The sequence below is a fragment of the Bubalus kerabau genome, chromosome 6 (genome assembly GCF_029407905.1).
Source record: "Bubalus kerabau isolate K-KA32 ecotype Philippines breed swamp buffalo chromosome 6, PCC_UOA_SB_1v2, whole genome shotgun sequence".
Taxonomy (NCBI): domain Eukaryota; kingdom Metazoa; phylum Chordata; class Mammalia; order Artiodactyla; family Bovidae; genus Bubalus; species Bubalus kerabau.
Window position 1 is genome coordinate 6921220 of NC_073629.1, and position 24382 is coordinate 6945601.

A 24382-nucleotide genomic window follows, 5' to 3' on the forward strand; every position below is an offset into this window, starting at 1 on the left:
TTCTGAGGCTCTGCAAAAATAAAACTTTCAGGTTTCTTAGTCTGTTCAGGCAGTTAAAAAATACCACAGATTGAATAGCTTATAAGCAACAAAAATTCATTTTGTACAACTCTGGAAGCTGAGAAGTCCAAGATCAAGTCTTGGTCACATTTAAAGGCTGTATCCTCAAAGGGTGGAAAGTGGGGAGATATCTCTCTGGAGCCTCTTTTATAAAAACATTAATCACTTCTCAAAGGCCCCATCTCCTTTATCATCTCAGTGGGCATTAGGTTTCAGTATATGAATTCAGAGGAACACAAACATTCAGACTGAATGTATGTTTCTTCTCAACATCATAGTTGTATACTTACAAGAGTAAAAAACCTAACGAAAGAAATATTAGATCAGTGTTATGGACTCTGTGGGAGATGGAGAGGGTGGGAAGATTTGGGAGAATGGCATTGAAACATGTATACTATCATGTATGAAATGAATCGGCAGTCCAGGTTCGATGCACGATACTGGATGCTTGGGGCTGGTGCACTGAGACGACCCAGAGGGATGGTATGGGGAGGGAGGAGGGAGGAGGGTACAGGATGGGGAACACATGTATACCTGTGGTGGATTCATTTCGATATTTGGCAAAACCAATACAATATTGTAAAGTTTAAAAATAAAATAAAATTAAAAAAAATAAAAACTCTTAAAGACTGGAAAAAAAAAAAAGAAATATTAGATCAGACTACTGTATTCCCAACATGGAGAAAGGAGAAATACTGTCATAGCCTTTCCTTTCACTGTCAGCTCTTTGAGAATTGAGGATGACACATTCTGTTCCAAGAGGTAATACGACACCTTGTTCAATGACTTTTTCTGAATTGAAAAATTGAAGTCCTCACACCAGCTCAAGAACAAGATACCGAGTTAAATGACTTCACTGTATTTCACCTTATTAAATTCTTATCATTAATATGTTTTTGAATGGCATTCCTTGATTATTCAGTTTTCAATTTTGTCTCTACTATTTTCTATTCTTATGTATGCTTATATGCTTAAATGAGAAATTTATTTAGTTAATTGGGTTTTTTAAATGAATTTTCTGTATTTGTAGTGATTTTTCTGCATTATAATTCTTTTTTGTTTGCTTGTTTTGTTTTTGCTTTTGGCTGTACAGCTTGGGTGATCTTAGTTCCTGGACCAGGGATCAAACCCAGGCTCCCTGCAGTGGAAGCGGGGAGTCATAATCAATGGATCACCAAAGAATTTTTCGTAATGTTTCTTTTAATACACTAAAGGGCAAGAGTCATATTCAGTGCAGTGCAGTTCAGTTCAGTCACTCAGTTGTGTCCGACTCTTTGCGACCCCACGAACCGCAGCACGCCAGGCCTCCCTGTCCATCACCAACTCCCGGAGTTCACTCAAACTCACATCCATTGAGTTGGTGATGCCATCCAACCATCTCATCCTCTGTTGTCCCCTTCCCCTCCTGCCCCCAATCCCTCCCAGCATCAGAGTCTTTTCCAATGAGTCAACTCTTCGCATGAGGTGGCCAAAGTACTGGAGTTTCAGCTTCAGCATCATTCCTTCCAAAGAAATCCCAGGGCTGATCTCCTTTAAAATGGACTGGTTGGATCTCCTTGCAGTCCAAGGGAACCAACACCGCAGTTCAAAAGCATCAATCCTTCAGCCCTCAGCCTTCTTCACAGTCCAACTCTCACATCCATACATGACCACAGGAAAAACCATAGCCTTGACTAGACGAACCTTTGTTGGCAAAGTAATGTCTCTGCTTTTCAATATGCTATCTAGGTTGGTCATAACTTTCCTTCCAAGGAGTAAGCGTCTTTTAATTTCATGGCTGCAGTCACCATCTGCAGTGATTTTGGAGCCCAAAAAAATAAAGTCTGACACTGTTTCCACTGTTTCCCCATCTATTTCCCATGAGGTGATGGGACCAGATGCCATGATCTTCGTTTTCTGAATGTTGAGCTTTAAGCCAACTTTTTCAGTCTCCTCTTTCACTTTCATCAAGAGGCTTTTGAGTTCCTCTTCACTTTCTGCCATAAGGGTGGTGTCATCTGCATATCTGAGCTTATTGACATTTCTCCATATTTCTGCAAATTTAAAAGAGTTTTGTTTCAGGTTTCTAAAACTAATAAATGACATTTGCATATTTTTTGCTTTTAAATGTTATTTTCTTTTTATGAGATAATAATTTGTAGTACTTCTAACTATATGCTTTTAAGTTCTACATTCAAAAACCTAGTGATCTGAAACCTGTTAATGATAATTAAAGCTAGCTAATTGAGCATTTATAATATGCCAGGCATTGTTCTAAATACTATAATATACACTTACCTTTTCTGAGTCTGAGATTTAGAGTGACTAATAATTAACTCAAGGCACTTCAACTGTTGTCGCCATAGTTTGGATAGCTCTTCAAGTTGGAACCACCTGTACCTAACCATCCACTATTCTAAACTTCTGGTGTTCTGAGGGCTCCTGAAGTCTATCTGGTTGCAAAGTAAGTCTGTGGATTGTGCAGTTATCCTTGCATGATGTTACCGTAGGTTAGGCCTTTCCGACACCCTGTGCCAACAAAAAGCATGGAACTGGGAGTTTCTGTTCCCATGGCCACACAGAGATCTAGTTAAAAATTGTTATGTCTGGTGTCTCATGTAGATTTTGTAGACAGGAATAAAAAAAACCTGGTGTGCTGGAAAGCATATTTTCATTTGAAAACACAGATGCATTTTGTGGGAATGGAAACTTCCCACAGTTTTTTAAGTTGGAACATGGAACAATTTTTTAAGATGGGACATGCAACTTCAAAGAAATATCTTGCTCTTGGCCTACTCTCATCCAACCCCCTGGAGTTTCCAACCACTTCCTTTGCAGTTAGGAGAGTGGAAAAGTTTGAGATACACTCTTTGATCTATTTTAAAGTCTCCGCCATAATGCAATGACATTTGGCTCTTCAGAGCTAGTCAATTTCTTTTAGAGAAAAGAGAATATTTATGAAAGGAAAACCTCTGCAGGTAAATTGTGTACAATTAGCACCTTTTCTGAAGCTTTACAAGAGAAGCCCAATACAAAGATGCAGCTGTGTCCAAAAAAAAAACAAAAGTTTCCTTCCATTGTATACAGAACAATCTATTTAAGTCTCAGGCTAAGCCAGAAATATATCATGCCAAGATGTTTTTACCCCAGGCAGAGAAATTAATACCTGATCTCGTACTCATAGGTACAGGACAATCAAACGCCTAGACAAGAGAAATGTTAGCAGTTACTGCTGGTTCTTCTTTCCAAGTGCTGTTAGCTGGTTTTATATAGGATGCTGTGCCAATAAGAATATTCTGCCTTTGCTCCTGAGTGAGAAGGAGAATGGTGAGCAGCAGTAGGATATAAGTGAAAGCTCAAGGGCTGATGAATCATATCCACTGAATGCTGGCCATGACAGTTGTTATTTGTCCTTCAGAGAGCTATTCTTTCTGAACTTCAATTTCCTTGCTTGTAAAATGTGTATGATGATAATAATACTTTATAAAGCAATTGGAAATATCTATAAGGAGAGTGAAAAAGTTGGCTTAAAGCTCAACATTCAGAAAACGAATATCATGGCATCCAGTCCCATCACTTCATGGCAAATAGATGGGGAAACAGTGGAAACAGTGTCAGACTTTATTTTGGGGGGCTCCAAAATCACTGCAGATGGTGACTGCAGCCATGAAATTAAAAGACGCTTACTCCTTGGAAGGAAAGTTATGACCAACCTAGATAGCATATTCAAAAGCAGAGACATTGCTTTGCCAATAAAGGTTCGTCTAGTCAATGCTATGGTTTTTTCTGTGGTCATGTATGGATGTGAGAGTTGGACTGTGAAGAAGGCTGAGCGCCGAAGAATTGATGCTTTTGAACTGTGGTGTTGGAGAAGACTCTTGAGAGTCCCTTGGACTGCAAGGAGATCCAACCAGTCCATTCTGAAGGAGGTCAGCCCTAGGATTTCTTTGGAAGGACTCATGCTAAAGCTGAAACTCCAATACTTTGGCCACCTCATGCGAAGAGTTGACTCATTGGAAAAGACTCTGATGCTGGGAGGGATTGGGGGCAGGAGGAGAAGGGGACGACAGAGGATGAGATGGCTGGATGGCATCACTGACTCGATGGACGTGAGTCTGAGTGAAATCCGGGAGTTGGTGATGGACAGGGAGGCCTGGCGTGCTTTGATTCATGGCGTTGCAGAGTCGGACATGACCGAGCGACTGAACTGAACTGAACTGATGAAGTACCTTGCTCACAGCTAGGCATATATCCAGTTACCAAAAAAAGAAAAAAACAGCAACCATCACTGTCGTCATTAATTAGTTTTTAGTTCAGTTGCTCAGTCATGTCCGACTCTTTGCGACCTCATGAATCGCAGCACGCCAGGCCTCCCTGTCCATCACCAACTCCCAGAGTTCACCCAGACTCACGTCCATTGAGTCAGTGATGCCATCTAGCCATCTCATCCTCTGTCGTCCCCTTCTCCTCCTGCCCCCAATCCCTCCCAGCATCAGAGTCTTTTCCAATGAGTCAACTCTTCGCATGAGGTGGCCAAAGTACTGGAGTTTCAGCTTTAGCATGAGTCCTTCCAAAGAACACCCAGGGCTGATCTCCTTCAGAATGGACTGGTTGGATCTCCTTGCAGTCCAAGGGACTCTCAAGAGTCTTCTCCAACACCATAGTTCAAAAGCATCAATTCTTCGGCACTCAGCCTTCTTCACAGTCCAACTCTCACATCCATACATGACCACAGGAAAAACCATAGCCTTGACTAGACGAACCTTTATTGGCAAAGCAATGTCTCTGCTTTTGAATATGCTATCTAGGTTGGTCATAACTTTCCTTCCAAGGAGTAAGCATCTTTTAATTTCATGGCTGCAGTCACCATCTGCACTCATTTTGGAGCCCAGAAAAATAAAGTCTGACACTGTTTCCACTGTTTCCCCATTTATTTCCCATGAAGTGATGGGACCAGATGCCATGATCTTCGTTTTCTGAATGTTGAGCTTTAAGCCAACTTTTTCACTCTCCACTTTCACTTTCATCAAGAGGCTTTTGAGTTCCTCTTCACTTTCTGCCATAAGGGTGGTGTCATCTGCATATCTGAGGTTATTGATATTTCTCCTGGCAATCTTGATTCTAGCTTGTGTTTCTTCCAGTCCAGCGTTTCTCATGATGTACTCTGCATATAAGTTAAATAAGCATGGTGACAATATATAGCCTTGACGTACTCCTTTTCCAATTTGGAACCAGTCTGTTGTTCCATGTGCAGTTCTAACTGTTGCTTCCTGACCTGCATATAGATTTCTCAAAAGGCAGATCAGGTGGTCTGGTATTCCCATCTCTTTCAGAATTTTCCACAGTTTATTGTGATCCACACAGTCAAATTAGAATTAGTCTATTAATTAGACTCTTAATTAGTCTATTAATTAGTCATTAATTAGAAGAGATTAAAGAAAACCACCCCATCCCGCCCCTGCCAGGGCATTCACCCAGTTTCCAGTCACTCTCCTTTTCTCTGTCTTCTACACAGAGAGCAAAGTGATCTTTTAGCACTTTATCTTCCCATGTCACAATTATGCTCAAGATCACAAGATTGATTCCCAAGCCCAGAAGTATCAAAACTAGCACCTGAGTTTTGACCTTAAGACCCATCAGTTACTTCCTCCCCCAATACTTCTACCTCTTTCCTTATTTGTACCTTTTGAACTCAATGTTTCAGCTAATCAATTTTTTGTTTTGTCTTTTATTTATGACTTATTGCTTCACTCTTTCTCTAGTGCACCTGAAATTCCAAAGTTCCTTTCTGCTACCTCTGTGAAAGTCACACCCTTTGGGAACAGGCTGGGTTGAAATCTATGCTTTGGTCCCTAGTAACTGTGAGACCATCCTATTTGATTTTCCTTTTTAGCCTTTAGTTTCCTAATACTAAAATGAGAATCGCAGTATTAAATTCCATAAGATTAGAGGACCTAAATGAGATAACATACATAAAATAACCAATAGGCACATAATAGGCACTTGGTGAAAGTTATATTTACTTTTATAACTATCAGAACAGTGCAAAATTCTTCTTCAGTGTGAAGATATATGTCCTCATTATTCATCATACTTGTAGCCTTCAGCTATAATGGACTCAATTTAAGGGTAGTGTAAGATTTCCATGGATATTGAAGTTTGAATTTCAGCTCTAAAACTTATTTGCTATGTATAACCTTGGATGAGTTCCATTTCTCTAAATCTTAATTTCCACATCTGTTAAAAAAAATTACAAATCACATACATGTGGTGTGAAAATTAAATGATACAATGCATATAATCACAGCATACTATTTAGAAATATATTAAAAATGTGTGTGTGTATTAGTCACACAGCTGTGTCTGACTCTCTGCAACCCCAGGGACTGTAGCCTGCCAGGCTCCTCTGTCCATGGAATTCTCCAGGAAAGAATACTAGAGTGGGTTTCCATTTCCTCCTCCAGGGGATCTTCCTGACCCAGGGATTGGACCCAGGTCTCCTACATTGCAGGCAGATTCTTTACTCTCTGAGTCACAAGGGAAAATAGTGCCTACTAATTGTTCATTTTTCCCTAGGATTTATTCACTGCAGGTATATTCTGTGGATTTCCCTGGTGGCTCAGCAGTAAAGAATCAGCCTGCAATGAATAAGCTGAAGGAGATGCGAGTTCAATCCCTAAGTTGGGAAGATCCCCTGAAGGAGGGCATGGCAACCCAGTCCAGGATTCTTGCCTGGAGAATCCCATGGACAGAGGAGCCTGACAAGCTAGAGTCCATTGGGTCACAAAGAATCAGACATGACTGATGCAATTTAGAATGCATGCACATATATATTCTGTGTTTACAGCTGATCTTTTTAAAAGTATGGGGTTTTATTTTATAATTTTAGCACAATTTTAATGTTCTTATAAGTGAAGTCCCCAAGTTTTATGGTAATTCTTATGGATAAAGAGGATGTGTTCCATTGGAAAGGCTTGTTGCAGATTTAAAGCTAAGTACGTACTGCCTGCAATGCAGGAGACCTGGGTTCAATTCCTGGGTCAGGAAGATCCCCTGGGGAAGGGCATGGCAACCCACTCCAGTATTCTTGCCTGGAGAATCCCATGGACAGAGGAGCCTGGTGGGCTACAGTCCATGGGGTCGCAAGAGTTGGACACTACTTAGCGACTCAACCACCACCACCACATAATCAAATAATACTGAAAGAGAAAGCTTATGGAAAAGCCTGGACAATGGTCTCAAAAGAAAAAGCAAGAAGAGATAGGCTTCCTTTCAGAAGAAATAGGTTGAGGATCCTTGTCCTCCCAGACCAGGGGTAATTGTTCTCAGGTTCCTCCTATCAAAATCCTATGACAATATGGACTTTCTCTTCCAATACCATACTTCTTCAATGCCAGGCCTTTTCCTCCACAGTTGGAACTCAGATAAATGTAGAAGCTTCTGTTTCAGCCTAATTGTGTTCATGAGACCTCCGCCTTCCTGTTCACGTTGGGAGGATTGATCATAGGAGCTGGACTGAGATGCCTTCTTGGAAAAACCCAACCTAAGTCAAACTCCAAGAGCATAGCTCAAATCCTGGGTTAGGGGAGGGCAATGACTGAGTGACACCTACATGGGGCTGATCTATAGCAAAACAAATATGGAGATATTTTTTCTTTTTCAATAAGCATTTCTTTAGTAGGGCTCTTGTTGAATAGGGCTCCTCCACAGCCCCACCTCATCATCACAGCTTATCTAAACAATTAATGTAATGTAATGATGATTACAAATTAGATTCAAGCAGAGACTCCTCTCCCCTCATATGATTATATAAAACTGAGGCTGGATAATTTGAACATGGGAAGCAAAAACTGAGCCTGGTTGGAGGCAGTTCATTATCATAAAATATACATACAGACGGGAGTACTCCTCCATGTATTAAAAAGACTAGGATTCATAGCCTATCTATGTTAGGTGAGATGAAAAGAGAGAAGGAAGAAAGGAAGGAAGAAAGAGAGGGAGGGCAGGAGGAATGAAAAGAAGGGAAGGAGGGAGAAAGGAAGAAAGGAGGGAAGGGAGGAAGGAAGTCTTTTTCTTCTCTCTCTTTTGCCATTCTATTGTATTCCTTCTCTTCCACTTTTATCTCTCTCTTGGGATGACTAAAGAGCCATAGCTTGCTGGTTAATAATTATTTTCTTCTGGAATTCCAAACTATCACAGTTTATTTTACTAGACACTTCTAAGTGAGAAAACAAACCAATTAGCATTTCATCAATGTTGGTACCACTAGGTAAGTTAAGGCCTCTATTTGTTCTGAGCTTCTAATCTCATTAGGATTTACCTTCTCAGGGCTAAGAGTGTTCACTAAGATCAAAGAGCAGTTTATCTGATTACTCTTTTCTAATTAGTCTCCTGTCTAGTGTAAATTCCTGATGCCCTCATCCCAGGAGGGCCAGATAATGCCCCTGAGTCTATAGGTTAATGTGATACTTAACAAGCTTCTCACATTTTAGCTCTTCATCTCCATGTTCACCTCTGCTTATTCCCAACATAACTCCAAAAGACCACACACACACACAAACACACATATTGTACATACAATACATAAGCACATACATATAAATTATCATGCGTAAAATCTCGTGGTGTAATCTGTACTTGTTATTAGAATTCAAAGAAGAGACTCATCTGGAATACAGCGAAAAGAGGAAGAAGAAGATGCTTCCAGACAGTGTGTTCAAGAAACATGTGTTAGCAAAGGCAGTTAAGGCTGGAGGGTAGACGTGAGAAGTGGAAAGGCCTTTATTGCTTCATAAAACTTTGACTCAGGACAGGGGTTCGACTCAAGGAGCAACACAGTGCAATTATATTCAGGAGACAGATAGAAAATAACTGCATTAATACAATTCTGTCATAAAGAAGTCCTGAATTAGAATTGCAACATGAACACAGGGGAGACATGTTATAAATAACCAAGAAAACAGAAGAAACATAAAAAGGGGTAAATAACAGATATTTCCACTGTGTGCAGTCTGGTACTTTTTCTGAAACCAAGTCTCCTCTGAGGGGACACATGATAGACATTCTTGTCTTCTCCCAATGAAGAGGGGGTCTTGATTTTTAGCTACACACATGACCCAGAAGAATATATTAATAGAGTACATTCCCCAGCTCTCATGGCCCCTCAGTTCAGTTCAGTTCAGTAGCTCAGTCGTGTCTGACTCTTTGTGATCCCATGAATTGCAGCATGCCAGGCCTCCCTGTCCATCACCAACTCCCGGAGTTCACTCAGAGTCACGTCCATCGAGTCAGTGATACCATCCAGTCATCTCATGCTCTGTCGTCCCCTTCTCCTCCTGCCCCCAATCAAGGGCCATATAACTAAGTTTTAGCCAATAGAATGGAAGTGTAAGTAATGGAGCAAACTCCAGATCCTGCCCTTAGAAGTAAGGATCCTGCCCTCTGCTTCCATTTCCTCCTGTGGAATGGGATGTGGTGGAGGGCCATCATGGACTGTGAGAAAAGAGCTACACCCCAGGAATGTCAGAGTAACTGAAAGAGGAACCTTGGACCCCTAATTTTCCCAGAATGGAGCCAACATACTAGCTCAGAGGTTTAAGACTGAGAAAACTAATTTTATTTCAACCACTGGGATTTTATATCTCTGTTTATATTGTTGAATCTATAGCCTAACTTTTCTCTCTTATGCCCATGAAAACTTCCAAAAGCTTTAACTTAATATAAAAATAACAAACATTTTGAAAACAAGGAAATTTTATACACCAGGAATTATCCCAGAGATACCACTATCTTATTTTGAAAACAGTCTTGAAAAAGTAATAGTTGGTAAGCCTCAAAATGCTCATCATCCCCCAAGTACCAGCTTTTCAGCCATCAGTGGATATCAAAGCTTCATGTAAGGAGAAAGTTGCTTTTTTTAACAAAGAGTAAAGAATCTGGAGTTCTTGGAGGCTAACTCAAGAGAGATAGGATAGGAACAAAGATAAAAGAGATAAAAGAATAAAAAATACTGAATTGTACAATGCAATGCCCTCTCTGTGATTTCTCCAAAAGTGTGATAAATCCAAGAATGTCTGATATAAGTGCTCTTTTGCAGATAAACCTATTCAGAGACTGAGTGTTAAGTCCAGACTAATGCAAAATGAAGCAAACAAAAGCTTTAGTGGGGAAAATGGCAGGAAGCAGAAATAAATATGAGAGTATAAAGCCCTAGGTATTTACAGAAATCTTGGGAAGAGGATTATGTATTTCCACAGTCTATGGATAAAAGCAACACCATCTGGATTTCTCAGAACTGGCCTTCCCAGCAGATTTCTGGGTAAGTCTTCAAGAGTAAGTTCCTGGTATTATCACTGATCAAAACAAGAAAAGTAGGTTGGGGTTTGGTTCTGAAGCAACATGATGTAATATCCAAATAGAAATGTCTCAGACACAAATGAAACTGAGGAATTGGCACTTGAGTGAATGAATCTATAAACCAGGTTTTTAAACATTGGCACTATCGACACAACATTTCATGCAAAGATGGGCTCGACAAAGGACAGAAATGGTATGGACCTAACAGAAGCAGAAGATATTAAGAAGAGGTGGAAAGAATACACAGAAGAACTGTACAAAAAAGATCTTCATGACCAAGATAATCACGATGGCATGATCACTCACCTAAAGCTGACATCCTGGAATGTGAAGTCAAGTGGGCCTTAGAAAGCATCGCTACCAACAAAGCTAGCAGAGGTGACGGAATTCCAGTGGAGCTATTTCAAATGCTGAAAGATGATGCTGTGAAAGTGCTGCACTCAATATGCCAGCAAATTGGGAAAACTCAGCAGTGGCCACAGGACTGGAAAAGGTCAGTTTTCATTCCAATTCCAAAGAAAAGCAAAGCCAAAGATTGCTCAAACTACTGCACAATTGCACTCATCTCACATGCTAGAAAAGTAATGCTCAAAATTCTCCAAGCCAGGCTTCAGCAATATGTGAACCGTGAATTTCCAGGTGTTCAAGCTGGTTTTATAAAAAGCAGAGGAACAAGAGATCAAATTGCCAACATCCTCTGGATCATGGAAAAAGCAAGAGAGTTCCAGAAAAACATATATTTCTGCTTCATTGACTATGCCAAAGCCTTTTACTGTGTGCATCACAATAAACTGTGGAAAATTCTGCAAGATGGGAATACCAGACCACCTGACCTGCCTCTTGAGAATCCTATATGCAGGTCAGGAAGCAACAGTTAGAACTGGACATGGAACAACAGACTGGTTCCAAATAGGAAAAGGAATACGTCAAGGCTGTATATTGTCATCCTGCTTATTTAACTTATATGCAGAATACATCATGAGAAATGCTGGGCTGGAAGAAGCACAAGCTCAAGATTGACAGAAGAAATATCAATAACCTCAGATATGCAGATGACACTACCCTTATGGCAGAAAGTGAAGAGGAACTCAAAAGCCTCTTGATGAAAGTGAAAGAGGAGAGCGAAAAAGTTGGCTTAAAGCTCAACATTGAGAAAACGAAGATCATACCCTCTGGTCCCATCACTTCATGGGATATAGATGGGGAAACAGTGGAAACAGTGTCAGACTTTATTTTGGGGGGCTCCAAAATCACTGCAGATGGTGATTACAGCCATGAAATTAAAAGATGCTTACTCCTTGGAAGGTAAATTATGACCAACCTAGACAGCATATTAAAAAGCAGAGATATTACTTTGCCAACAAAGGTCCGTCTAGTCAAGGCTATGGTTTTTCCTGTGGTCATGTATGGATGTGAGAGTTGGACTGTGAAGAAGGCTGAGTGCTGAAGGATTGATGCTTTTGAACTGCGGTGTTGGTTCCCTTGGACTGCAAGGAGATCCAACCAGTCCATTTTAAAGGAGATCAGCCCTGGGATTTCTTTGGAAGGAATGATGCTGAAGCTGAAACTCCAGTACTTTAGCCACCTCATGTGAAGAGTTGACTCATTGGAAAAGACTCTGATGCTGGGAGGGATTGGGGGCAGGAGGAGAAGGGGACGACAGAGGATGAGATGGCTGGATGGCATCACTGACTCGATGGACATCAGTTTAAGTAAACTCCAGGAGCTGGTGATGGACAGGGAGGCCTGGCGTGCTGCAGTTCATGGGGTCGCAAAGAGTCGGACACGACTGAGCGACTGAACTGAACTGACCTATTGACACTTTGAGCTAAATAACTCTTTGTTGTTGGGGGCTGTTCTGTAGCTTGTATTATGTTCAGCAGCATCTCTGGTCACTACCCACTACCACTAGCCATACACACACACACACACCCACACTGCCATGTGACAATCAAAACTGTCTCCAAGTGTAGCAAAATGTCCCCCAGGAGGCAAAATCACACTCAGATGAAAATCACTGCTATATAGATTGATGGGTCACCAATATAGAGATCATTTTTTAAAGTGGGACTAACTTTGGTTCATTGGAGGAAAGGACAGACACTTAACCTTGGAGACGTCTCAAGAATAACCAGCCCTCCAAAAGGGCTCTATATTACTTAGAGACCACACCAGGAGATTTATTGCTTAGCATTCTTCCATCTGGAGATTCCCAGGTGGTTCTAGTGGTAAAGAAACTGCCTGCCAATGCAGGAGACATAAGAGACATCGGTTGATCCCTAGGTGGGGAAGATCCCCTCGAGGAGGGCATGCAACCCACTCCAGTATTGTTGCCTGGAGAAGCCCATGGACAGAGAAGCTTAGTGAGCCATGGTCCACAGGGTCACAGAGAGTAGGACGTGACTAGAACAACTTGGCGCACACACACACTCTTCCATGTGAAGGGAGAAATGTGAAGGAGAGAGAAGCAGTAGGACACAGGTGATTAAACAGAAGGGACAAAGAACAGGGCTGTATTCTACCTGCATCAGTTCCTTATCCAGCCAACTCTACCTGTTTACATCTCTTCTTTGTCTTTCTAGAACCCATCGCCAAACCTATATAAGGTCTTCCTGCCATGTACTTCCTGCCATGTACATTTTCCCTTTAATAGAGACATTACTTCATTCTATGGCACCTGCTTATGTAATTCTCTCTCATCTAGATCCATGAGAGGAGAAAGCATACCCACCTTACTTACCACTGTATGCCTAACACCTAGCATATGCCTAGGACTTCGTAGATGTTCAAAAATCAATTTTGAATGAATAAATGTACAAATCAACAACAAAATAAACTGATCTAATAAGATAGACTTTACCACCTTCACCTTATAGGTAAGAAAACTAAAACTCATAAAGGTTAAGTGACTTTTTTGTCTAGGGTAAGGCAAATTACTAGTCAATAGCAAAATATGATGGAAACCCGATCTTGTCTGATTCTAAATTCCATGTCCTTTCCTTGCCACATCACATATGCCCCAGTTGTATAATGGCATTTTGAGCATCTCCATGGCTGTCTGTACTGCATAACTCCAGGAGATACAATTACAGAATACCATGAGTGGTGTCCCTGAAGAAGTGTAATTCTGGAAACCCTGGGGCACTTGCTTTTAAAACCTCCAATACTAAAAAGCATATTAAAAAGCAGAGATATTACTTTGTCAACAAAGTTCTGTCTAGTCAAGGCTATGGTTTTTCCAGTGGTCATGTATGGATGTGAGAGTTGGACTGTGAAGAAAGCTGAGTGCCAAAGAATTGATGCTTTTGAAGTGTGGTGTTGGAGAAGACTCTTGAGAGTCCCTTGGACTGCAAGGAGATCCAACCAGCCCATTCTAAAGGAGATCAGTCCTGGGTGTTCATTGGAAGGACTCTTGCTAAAGCTGAAACTCCAATACTTTGGCCACCGCATGTGAAGGGTTGACTCATTTGAAAAGACCCTGATGCTGGGAGGGATTTGGGGGCAGGAGAAGAAGGGGATGACAGAGGATGAGATGGCTGGATGGCATCACCGCCTCGATGGATGTGAGTTTGGGTAGACTCCAGGAGTTGGTGTTGGACAGGGAGGCCTGGCATGCTGCGATTCATGGGGGTCACAAAAGTTGGACACGACTGAGCAACTGAACTGAACTGAACAGGTGTTATCTCTGTTCCTGAGAATCTAGGTCATATCAAGTTCTGCTCTGCCATCCAAATATGATTCTCATTCCAATTAAAATTCTGTATCTATACACAGCTGAGTCCTTTCAGTGTTTTCTCTTCCCTGAAATGTCCTCCTAATGGAAAATTGGGTTGAGAAGTAGCAAACAGAAAGTACAAGCAGTCTCTGATTAACTATTTTCCCAAAAGTTATTTAAATAAGTTGTGGGAATTTAGCATATATTTTTTTCTATTTGAAAAAAAAAATGTTATAAAGAGTAGACTGGTTTCCAGGTTAGGCCACTGGAGAAAATCTAACAAAATAAGCAGTAAATTTCAATACAAGTAGCCTTTTTTCAGTTTCCTGGAAATTGGAATAAAGTAACTTTGTTGCTGTTGTTCAGTTGCTAAGTCATGTCCAATCTTTGTGACTCCATGGACTGCAGCATGCAAGGTTCCTCTGTCCTTCACTATTTCCTGGAGTTTGCTCAAGTTCATGTTCATTGAGTTGGGGACGCTGTCTAACCATCTCATCCTCTGCCTCCTCTTTATCTTTTTGCCTTCAATCTTTCCCAGTATCAGGGTCTTTTCCAGTGAGTCAGCTCTTCACATCAGGCGGCCAAATTATTGGAGATTCAGCATCAGTCCTTCGAATGTACATTCAGAGTTGATTTCCTTTAGGAATGATGGTTTGATCTCCTTGCAGTCCAAGAGACTCTCAAGAATCTTCTCCAGCACCACAATTCAAAAGCATCAATTCTCCAGTGCTCAGCTTTCCTTATGGTCCAACTCTCACATCCACACATGACTATGGGAAAAACCGTAAGAGGCAGTGACCAAAACCATCTCAGAGAAAAAGAAATCCAAGAAGGCAAAGTGGTTGTCTGAAGAGGCTTTACCAATAGTGAGAAAAGAAGAGAAATGAAAGGTGAGGGGAAAAGGGAAAGATATACCCAACTGAATGCAGAGTTACAGAAAATAGCAAAGAGAGACAAGAAAGCCTTCTTAAATGAACAGTGCAAAGAAATACAGGAAAACAATAGAATGAGAAAGAATGGAGATCTCTTCAAGAAAATAGGAGAGATCAAGGGAACATTTCATGCAAGAATGGGCACAATAAAGTATAGAAAGGGTTTGGATCTGACAGAAGCAAAAGAGATTAAGAAGAGGTGACAAGGATACACAGAAGAACTTTACAAAAAAGATCTTAACGACCTGGATAATCTCAATGGTGTGGTCACTCACCTAGAACCAAATATCCTGGAGTGTGAAGTCAAGTGGGTCTTAGGAATCATTTCTACTAACAAAGCTAGTGAAGGTGATGGAATTCCAGCTGAGCCATTTAAATCCTAAAGGATGATGCTTTTAAAGTGCCGCACTCAATGTGCCAGTAAACTTGGAAAATTCACCAGTGGCCAAACAGGACTGGAAAAGGTCAGTTTTCATTCCAATCTCAAAGAATGGTAATGACAATGAATGTTCAAACTACTGTATAATTGTGCTCGTTTCACATGCTAGTAAGATTATGCTCAAAATCCTTCAAGCTAGTCTTCAGCAGTACATGAGCTGAGAACCACCAGATGTACAAGCTGATTTAGAAAAGGCAGAGGCACCAGAAATCAAATTGGCCACTTTACTGGATCATAGAGAAAGCAAAACTGTTTCAAGAAATCTACTTCTGCCTCATTGACTACGCTAAAGCCTTTGACTGTGTGGAGCGCAACAAACTGTGGAAAATTCTTAAAGAAACAGGAATACCAACCACCTTGCCTGTCTCCTGAGAAACCTGTAGGCAGGTCAAGAAGCAACAGTTGGAACTGGATATGGAACAATGGACTGGTTCAAAATTGGGAAAGGAGTACGATAAGGCTGTATATTGTCATCCTGCTTATTTAACTTCCATGCAGAGTACATCATGCAAAATGCGGGAATGAATGATGCTCCAGCTGGAATCAAGATTGCCAGGAGAAATATTTACAACTTTAGATATGCAGATAATACCACTTTAATGGCAGAAAATAAAGAGGAACTAAACAGCCTCTTCATGAAGGTGAAAGAGGAGAATGAAAAAGCTGGTTAATGCTTAACACTCAAAAAACTTAAGATCATGGCATCTGGCCCCATCACTTCACGGCAAATAGAAGGTGGAAAAGTTGAAGCAATGACAGACTTTATTTTCTTGGGCTCCACAATCACTGTGAATGGCGACTACAGCCATGAGATTCAAAGACACTTACTCCTTGGAAGAAAAGTTATGACCAACCTAGGCAGCATATTTAATTTAAAAGGCTGACCTTCCTAAGACACCACTACCACTACTTCAGCTCATTATGTCTTATTAACATAAGAGGTTTTGCTAATCAGCATGATGAATTATAAAAATAGATTTTAATTGGTGAAAATAGTGACGGTTATTTCACTTGTGTGCATGTGTATGTGCTAAGCCACTTCAGTAGTGTCCAATTCTTTGCAACTCTATGTATTGTAGCCTGCCAGCTCCCCTGTCCATGGGATTTTCCTGGCAAGAATACTGGAGTGGGTTGCCATTCCCTTCTCCAGGGTATCATCCCTACCCAAGGATCAATCGAAACTGTGTCTCTTGGTCTCTTACATCTCCCTCACTGGCAGAGGTGTTCTTTACCACTAGCGCCACCTAGGAAGCCCTTTAGTTTGCTTGTGTGTGTGTGTGTGTGTTCTTAGTCGTTCAGTGGTGTCAGACTGTTGGCGACCACACAGGCTGTAGCCTGCCAGGTTCCTCTGTCCATAGGGATTCTCTAGGCAAAAATATTGGAGTGGGCTGCCATGCCCTCCTCCAGGGGATCTTCCCAACCCTGGGGGGGAACCCAGGTCTCCCACATTGCAGGCAGATTCTTTACTGTCTGAGCCACCAGGGAAGCCCTTAATAGATATTAAAACAAGTTGCTATAGAGGAAAATTGGTGCTTAAAGCCTCTGGAATGTTTATAATATTATAGACAATATTATAAATATTATTTCCTTTACTTGTACAAAAAAGATGTATAAGAATTCAACAAGATCTGTGCCCTTAAGGACAGTGAAGTTTGCTCCCTAAATAATCCTATGTTGAGCCATTAGTCTGAAAAATTCTGATTATCTAATGCTGACTTTAATCTTGCTTCTAGAATGTTGCTGGTGCAATCACATCATTCAAAAGAACAGATGCTGGATCCTGATTGAGCTTACAGAATAGATGTTATGAACTGGTGTGCCTTTTGCTAAATATACATTTATTTAATACTGTGTATGTGGACATTTCAGACAGAATTTGGTCTATGTTTTTGCTTTCCTTATCAGATGATAGCAAGATTTTTTAAACATAGTTCATCTCAACCCCTGCTAACCATTCATGTCTACTATTCATAGCCAAATTGGCTCACATATGTAGCAATATGGAGAGTTTATGAATATTTCATGTTAGTCCCCACACCCCAGCTTCATAACACAAAAGGCAGCACAAAGGGTTCAGAAAATGTATCATATTCACTCTAGTAGGCTGGAAAGTCATATGATACTTTGTAAGTCAAAGATCGGGGCTTCCCTGGTGGCTCAGTGATAAAGAATCTACCTGCCAATGCAGGAGACATAAGTTCAATTCCTGAGTCAGGAAGATCTCTTGGAGAAGGAAATGGCAACCCACTACAGTATTCTTGACTGGGAAATCCCATGGACACAGGAGCCTGGTGGGCTACAATCCATGTGGTCGCAAAAGTGTAAGACATAACTTAGTGACTAACCAACAATAAAGTCAAGGATTGTCTATAGAGACGCAGGTCACTGAGAAGCTTGAAAGGCAGAGGGTAGTGAGGGTTGGCTAAAGCTGATGATAGAGGCAGAAGGGAGACAACTGTGGTTGAATAAAGCTTGCTGAAAGATTCTTTCCCTGTGAGGTAGAGGTAAGGGATGCTGCAAAACTGAAAGCTAAGAATACCAAGAAGGGTGACTATTCAATATTACATTCCAGTGCTACACACAGCACTTGTTGCATCAGCCATCCCAGTGACAGAGATGTAGGGGCTGACTGCTCCAACAAAGATACAATGTGTTGTGTTGGTGTGCTGTGGCTTCTAAACAACAAAGGATAGGAACACATGTGCATGAGTGCATACATGTGCACATACCATTGATGGTGACATTGGCAGACCATGTGCCTGAGTTTGCGGCAAGTATATGTGGAAGCTTGGAGATCCCTTGTTGTTGAAAATTTACAACAAAACAAAACAGCTCAGTGCAGCTTTAAGCTAATGAATTAGTTAATTCTCCAGTCCTTGCTCCTGACCTCCATCGTGGAAAGAATTTCATATCCTGAGATATTTAGGAAAATAGAGCAGGTCTTTTCTCAGCTTGTGCAACTATTTCTGTTTTAGCCTCCACAATATTTCAAACACTTTCCATGATAGCCTAGAATCAGAATCTCTGAGAAAAGGAGGGGGAATGTGTATTAGTAAAAAATCCCACGTATGACTCAATCCAACAAAGTTTAAGAACCAGTGGCTTCTGTGTATGCCTGAAAATTTGCCTTTGATCCTCTTCTGAAAGACTTAGGACAAAAGTCAATCAAAAGTCAATCATCCTTCCCCCTACAGAGTAAAAATAAAGTCATGCATGGGTTGCAGAGTTTACAGGTGCAAGTAGGGGCCTTTGCAGACACTTTCACTTACTCCAGTAGAACCAGAGCAGCCACCATTGAGTGCTTATGAATGGACAGGTGAAAATATGAAAATTGAGAGAGAGGTAGGAGGAAGTAGGTGAGTGAAGTTTGGCAGCAAAAAGAAAACATAATATGCAGAAAAGTTGTAAAGATTTCTGCTTCCATAAAGCTGGGATTTAAATTCACTTCTCATGGGCACTCTGTTCCTTTGCCTGGCTGGGAGAATAACCCAAAGCAGCCCAATATATACATGAGTTGTAACAGAAATGTAGCTTCACACTATATGGATGAATTCTGGACAATACTGTTTATTCTAAATGGCTTGGTTTTTCAGAGCACTTTTTGAGCACTGCCTTCAGACATAAATATTTAAGATCAACTGTTTAGACAAATGGGGGCTTCACTGATAGCTCAGTTGGTAAAGAATCTGCCTGCAATGCAGGACACCCTGGTTCAATTCCTGAGTCAGGAAGATCCTCTGGAGGAGGGACAGGCTACCCACTCCAGTATTGTTGGACTTCATGGTGGCTCAGCTGGTAAAGAATCTGCCTGCAATGCAGGAGACCTGGGTTTGATCCCTGGGTTGGGAAAATCCCCTGGAGAAGGAAAAGGCTACCCACTCCATTATTCTGGCCTAAAGAATTCCATGGACTCTATAGTCCATGGGCTCACAAAGAGTCGGACACAAATGAGCAACCTTCACTTTTCATTTAGACAAATATTTAAGATCAACTATTTAGACAAGTATTTAGACTATTTTAGTCTACAGGACTGGAAAAGGTCAGTTTTCATTCCAATCCCAAAGAAGAGAAATGCCAAGGAATATTCAAACTACCACACAATTACACTCATTTCACAAGCTAGTAAGGTAATGCTCAAAATCCTTCGAGCTAGGCTTCAACAGTACATGAACTGAGAACATCCAGATGTACAAGTTGGATTTAGGAAAGATAGAGAAACCAGAGATCAAATAGCCAACATCCACTGGATCATAGAAAAAGCAAGGAAATTCCAGAAAAGCATCTACTTCTGCTTTGAGTACACTAAAGCCTTTGATTGTGTGGATCACAGAAAACTGTGGAAAATTCTTAAAGAGATGAGAATACCAGACCACCTTACCTGCCTCCTAAGAAACTTGTATGCAGATCAAGAAGCAACAGTTAGAACTGGACATGGAAAAACAGATCGGTTCCAAACTGAGAAAGAACTATGTTAAGCCTGTATATTGTTACATTTCTTATTTAACTTCTATGCAGAGTACATCATGGGCTTCCCTGTTAGCTCAGGTGGTACGGAATCCACCTGCAATGCAGGAGAACCTGGTTTGATTCCTGGGTCAGGAAGATTCCCTAGAGAAAGGACAGGCTACCCACTCCAGTATTCTTGGGTTTTCCTGGTAGTTCAGACAGTAAAGAATCTGCCTGCAGTGCAGGAGACCTGGGTTCGATCCCTGAGTTGGGAAGATCCCCTGGCAGGGCACATGGCAACCCACTCCAGTATTCTTGCCTGGAGAATCCCCATGGACAGAGTAGCCTGGTGGGCTGCAGTCCATGGGGTTACAAAGAGTCAGACATGACTGAGTAACTAAGCACAGCACAGCACAGAGTACATCATGTGAAATGCTGAGCTGGATGAAGCACAGGCTGAAATCAAGTTCACCAGGAGAAATGTCAATAACCTCAGATATGCAGATGACACCACCCTTATGGCAGAAAGTGAAGAGGAACTGAAGAGACTCTCAATGAAGGTGAAAGGGGAGAGTGCAAGAGCAGACTTAAAACTCAGCATTCACAAAACTAAGATCATGGCATCCAGTCCCATCACTTCATGGCAAATAGATGCAGAAAAAATGGAAACAGTGACAAACTTTATTTTCTTGGGCTCCAAAATCACTACAGTTGGTGACTGAAGCCAAAAATAAAAGACACCTGCTCCTTGGAAGAAAAGCTATGACAAACCTAGATAGCATATTAAAAAGCAGAGACCTTACTTTGCAGACAAAGGTCCATATAGTCAAAGCTATGATTTTTCCAGTAGTCATTTACAGATGTGAGAATTGGACCATAAAGAAAGCTGAGCACTGAAGAATTGATGCTTTTGAACTGTGGTGCTGGAGAAGATTCTTGAGAGTCCTTTGGTCAGCAAGGAGATCAAACCAGTCAATCCTAAAGGAAATCAACCCCGAATATTCATTAGAAGGACTGATGCTGAAGCTCGAATACTTTGACCACCTAATGCAAGAAGCTGAAACTGGAAAAGACTCCGATTCTGGGAAGGATTGAGGACAAGGAGAATGCCCTCAGGGGTGACAGAGTGTGAGATGGACTCAATGGACATGACTTTGAGCAAACTCCAGGAGATAGTGAAGGACACAAAAGCCTGGTGTGCTGCAGTTCATGGGGTTGCAGAGAGTCAGGCAGGACTGAGTGACTGAACAACAACAACATTCAGACAAATGAAATTTGTCTTCAAAATGTAAAATTAGCTTCATTTTTTATAAGATCATATTCAGTAGCACATCTAAAATTTTTACCACCAATGAAATGCAGAAAGCTATTTTTATGTAAGGGGAAAAGGCAGGAGCATAGAGATTTTGCATGTTGACTCATTTTTACTAACTAGTCAAACCACATTATCCAGGCTCTTACCGATAAGGAGGAATTCATGAGACAGAGACCCACTGATAACAGATAGGGACTTCAGACATGATTGCAGGTAGCATGTGCACTTCAAAATGGTCCTTAGTGCAGGCAGAAGATGAAATGTATCCTTGGTAGAAGTTTAGCTGGGGCCACAAAGGGAAGAAGAACAAGGAAGAGAGGAGGGAGGAGAAAGAGATGATCTGGCCTCTTGGTGTTCCTACAATTTTAAGTAAACTGTGGAGGATTAAGCTAAAAAGGAACAAGGAAATCAATCTGGAGTCTCGCATAGCATGTTCAGAGACTTGAACATCAATGGTGGTGGTAGTGGTTTCGTTTCACTTTCATGCATTGGAGAAGGAGAGGGCAACCCACTCCGGTGTTCTTGCCTGGAGAATCCCAGGGACAGGGGAGCCTGCTGGGCTGCCTTCTATGGGGTCGCACAGAATCGGACACGACTGAAGCGACTTAGCAGCAGTGGTTTCATCACTAAGTTATGTATTGACTTTTGCGATTCCCTGGACTATAGCCTGATAGGCTCCTCTGTCCATGGTATTATCCTGGCAAGAATACTGGAATGGGTTGTCATTTCCGTCTTCAGAAGATAAGGATCGAACCCAGGTCTCCTACATTGCAGGCAGATTCTTTACCATTGAGCCACCAGCGGAGCCCTTGGACATCAATCAGTTCAGTTCAGTTCAATTCTGTCACTCAGTCGTGTCCAACTCTTTGCGACCCCATGAATCGCAGCACGCCAGGCCTCCCTGTCCATCATTAACTCCCGGAGTTCACTCAGACTCACGTCCATCGAGTCAGTGATGCCATCCGGCCATCTCATCCTCTGGCGTCCCCTTCTCCTCCTGCCCCCAATCCCTCCCAGCATCAGAGTCTTTTCCAATGAGTCAACTCTTCGCATGAGGTGGCCAAAGTACTGGAGTTTCAGCTTTGGCATCATTCCTTCCAAAGAAATCCCAGGGCTGATCTCCTCCAGAATGGACTGGTTGGATCTCCTTGCAGTCCAAGGGACTCTCAAGAGTAAATTATGGGAAAGGTTTTAAGTAGGGAAATAGATAGGGTTTATGTTTTTGGTTGATTGTGTGGGTTGCATCTGCTCTGAACTCATTAGAAAAACATTTGGGTCATAAGAATTATAATATAGTCTATTTACTACTTAATGGACTATATAATTATGTGTATGTGTGCACACATGCACACATATGCATATATGTAAAATTTAATATGTTATATAGTGCTTCGTAGTTTGTTAACACTGAGTAGCCCAAGGAGTCTGTGATGTACATAGGCATTAGTATCTTTGTTAAACAGATCAGAAAACTAAGCCTTAAGCGATTAATGACTTTCCAAGATTACATAAACAAAGAGGGCTGAAGTCAGGTCTATAAACCACTTCACTCCTGGTCTTGTGTTTTTCTGTGACTCTATATTTTCAGTAGTGAAGTCTTCTAATACACTACTGAATCCTTTAAAATTTGTAGAATCAGGAAGGGGTGGGAAATCACCTTGTGTTATCTCAGGAAAGAAGTTGATGGGAACCCCATTGAGTTTCTCTGGCTACAGAAGCAGAGTAAGCAGGGACCTCTATGCCTCCATGGCTTTGCACATGCTGTTCTTCTGTCTGGAATACTTTCCTTCCTCAAATATTTCCCTGTCCTTCTGCTGGCCCCACACATTGCACAGTTATCCCTTCTTCCAGGAAACCTTCCCAGATCTCCAATACTGGGAACATGCTCTTCCTCTGCATCCTAGTAATATTCAAGGGTCATGTTTATCATAGCATTTACACTGTACTGGAATTAAGCTGTGAACTTCAAGGAAGGACATGTACCTCTTTTGTAGCCCTAATTCCTGGCACAAGGCTCAGAACATTCTAAGTACTCAAAAAGTGCTGGTTGGAATTTGTTGAATAAATTTTCTGAGGAAGCCGCCTGCAACCTACCACGGTTAGAAATGAAATCTATTGCTCTTGAGAAAAATCCTTGCACCTTGCACTAATCCTGCCTCTTGTAAACTCTAATCTCCTGTGCATGATTTATCACCAGAGCAACCTTCTGAAAGTGCTCTTTCCTTATCTCATAGAGCCATCATAAAAGCTAGTTTACTTTAAGCAAATGTCATTTATTTTCTCCTTCTATTTTTTCTCTTGCTATTTTTTCCTTCTATTTGCTTATCTATGGGCAACAAGAAAAGAAAAACATCTGATCTCTATTTAGATATTTGATATACAGCATGTTTAGATAGTGACAGCTATAAGTTGCTAGGTAGGCACAATTTGACTATCTAAAACCCGTATTTTCTATTTTGGATTCCATTATGGCAGAGAAAAGAAGAAGGAAAAACACACATACCACAAATGGGTAAATTTAAAGGTTCACATTTGTATTATTTCCAAGGCAATGTTGGAGATCAACATCAGTCACTGAAATAAAAGCATCCTATACCAAGAAAACTGCAATCAGCAATCTTCAGAATTCAACCCAATCAGCTTTGGTTGAGTTGACCACTAACAGGGTATGTGAGCCTAGGTCAGGTGTATGTCTTTCCGTGCCTCAGTTTTGTCTCTTGTAAAAGGAAGGATTGGGATTGGATGAGACCTTGAAAGATCTGATTTCACTTATTCCTCCCAGAAGGCATCCCAGTATGTCTGTACACTTTGCTCTTCTGCTGAGCCATTTGGTGAAATCTCATGTTGAGTGACCAGGCTCCAGTCCCATCTTTCTCGACCAGAGACACCTGGTCACTCCTTAACTGGGAATGCTCTGACACTGTTTACAATATAAATGTGCGTCCAGCAATCTTCGCCTTTTCTTTACAAAACAGAACATTAATATGTCACAGATAATCTAATTTATTGTGCATCCACCACTTCCTAATCATGGGTGTGAACAGTTTAAGAAACACCTTTCCAAAGCTGCAAATCAAATTGATTATTGATTTTTTAAAAATAAAATATTCCTTGAAATAATATCTTAGTGTAATTAAAAT